Source organism: Cornus florida, unplaced genomic scaffold (assembly GCF_030987335.1).
Source record: "Cornus florida cultivar Cherokee Brave unplaced genomic scaffold, ASM3098733v1 CherokeeBrave_3.0.0_Hap2_Chr04, whole genome shotgun sequence".
Lineage (NCBI taxonomy): Eukaryota > Viridiplantae > Streptophyta > Magnoliopsida > Cornales > Cornaceae > Cornus > Cornus florida.
Genome location: NW_026775574.1, coordinates 851,391 through 853,013, shown reverse-complemented (window position 1 = coordinate 853,013; position 1,623 = coordinate 851,391). Strand labels below are relative to the sequence as shown.

The 1,623-nt window shown below is 36.5% G+C and overlaps 1 long non-coding RNA gene across 1 annotated transcript; it reads right to left on the bottom strand.

Moving 5' to 3' along the window:
- Nucleotides 1-718: 718 nt before the first annotated feature.
- On the bottom strand, nucleotides 719-1,325 carry LOC132305538 (uncharacterized). The gene is made up of 3 exons (XR_009481624.1): nucleotides 1,252-1,325; nucleotides 1,064-1,148; nucleotides 719-736 (listed from the first exon to the last, which is right to left on the bottom strand). It is a non-coding gene; the product is annotated as an uncharacterized LOC132305538 (long non-coding RNA).
- Nucleotides 1,326-1,623: the final 298 nt, after the last annotated feature.

The following is a 1,623-nucleotide window of genomic DNA, read 5'->3' as shown; positions in this document are numbered from 1 at the left end:
AATTCATGGGTAGAGCCAAAGAGTGTGAACTGTACAAGTTACCAATAACATTGATTAAATCAAGTAAGGGGCTCCGGTGTATAGAGAAGGCCTCACCGTTTAAGAAGTAACCATAGAAACGATGGAACCCACTATTTCTTTATCCATTTATATTTACTACTTTATTTATTTACTATATTTTTGAGCAAGTTGAAAAAAGATCCGGTCACCCATCAAATTTGCCACATCATGTCAGAAGATACTTGTATTTGCATCAAAATAAAATCACAGCAAAAGTAAGGAAAACTGATAAAATTTCTAAAATATATGTGCTTCTAGGTGACAAAGGTACAACCCCTGGTAGCATGATGTCGCACCATTATTGATTCCTAGTGAAAACTGGTAATGAGATGCACCCAAATGAAAAATTAAAACCAGACTATGTAAGACGTAAGAGAACCAAAATTATGTGGCAGAACATACAGTGCTGAAGGCATGTTATGCATTGCGTTTGAACTCTCTCTGGACCTGTGCTTCCGTTTCTTACTACTGAATCAATGAATTATCACGAGAGAGAAGATTGGATTAACAATAATCACTACTACACACACACAGACACGTGATAAGCAAAAATGGTTACTTCTATATATGTCAAGTGTAAATATAGTACTTGTCATGTGAGCCAGGATCCCGACATGATTTGAGCTTCCGGTCAACATGCTTCATATCCGCAGCAGTCGGTCTCAAGTTTACTTGCCTATAATGAAAGCCAGCAAAAAGTTAAAAGTAGGTATGTGGAGCTAACAAAACCATGGAAATGCTTGGTTCAGTGTTTTGAGAGCAATTTTCTCTCCCCAAAGATGAAAAGAACCAAAAAAGTATATCTAAAATCCATTTGGTTGACTGAGCTAAAACAAAATTTCAGAAAAGCCTTTCTGTTTCTCTGGAAACAGCTAAATATCTTGTTCTTCTGAACTATTTTTAGAGAACAGAGTTAAAATAGGAATAATATAGCCAAGAAAAAGAAGAAAAGAAGTAAGCATCATAACTAAATTGAATTACAATTGACTTGATATAGTCATACCAAAAAATCAATGGCATTCAGAGGAACAGTGAGCTCTGAGATGGTGTGTGCAGGATGCTGGTGAGAGAGGATGCTCCCAAGATATCTGCACAGAAATCATTTGACAAAACAAAACAATTTTTTAGCCAAGAAAGGTAGGTGAGCTGCAAGAAATTAATTTGTTAAATACTTGCAGAAGCAATTCAAACCTCTCAAAGTCAAAAACACCATGAACTTCATTTGACTTGCGCAAAGCAGCCAATGCCAACTGCACCAAATTAATGGAGAGACACATATAATAGGAACTATGAAACTAAATAGAGAACAGACCATCGTATCAAACCACAATCCAAATCTGAAAACTGAAAGTTCCCCAGCAAAAGTCCTAGGCTATTTTTAAAATCAGGGGTCAGTGCTTGGTGCAGTGGTAAAAGCTCGGGCTGACAAGCTTGAAGAGAGAGATTCAAGTATGAGAACGGTCACTTTGTGCAAAATATTTCCAAAAGTTAGGGCTTGATTGGCTCAGTTTTCTAAAAACAGTTCTCAAGAACTCAGAAAACAAAAAACTGTTTCCAGAAAAC